Genomic DNA, 292 nt, shown 5'->3' with positions numbered 1-292 from the left:
AAATGACTTACTTTACTGCTTTCTGAACGTCAGTTAATGCCTGACAACTGCGGGCAGCACCACGACCTTCCGGAAAGGCATCGCCGCAGGCGCCGCTTCGCGGGGCTGATCCTCTTTAACGTGGACGTTTTAATGCTTGAAATTTTTAGCCTTGCTATAGCATTCCTGTCGCCTGGGATGCCGGGGTTGGAACGGCCCGCGGCATGACAAAATCCCCACTTCTCTTCAAATTCGGAGGGTGCTCGTGCTGCGTGCGCTTCGCCCGCTCTCGGGCGGCAGCGGGGCGGCCCCG

The sequence above is a fragment of the Pygoscelis adeliae genome, unplaced genomic scaffold (assembly GCF_000699105.1).
Source record: "Pygoscelis adeliae isolate BGI_AS28 unplaced genomic scaffold, ASM69910v1 Scaffold14, whole genome shotgun sequence".
Taxonomy (NCBI): Eukaryota; Metazoa; Chordata; class Aves; order Sphenisciformes; family Spheniscidae; genus Pygoscelis; species Pygoscelis adeliae.
Note: the sequence above shows the minus strand (reverse complement) of the source record.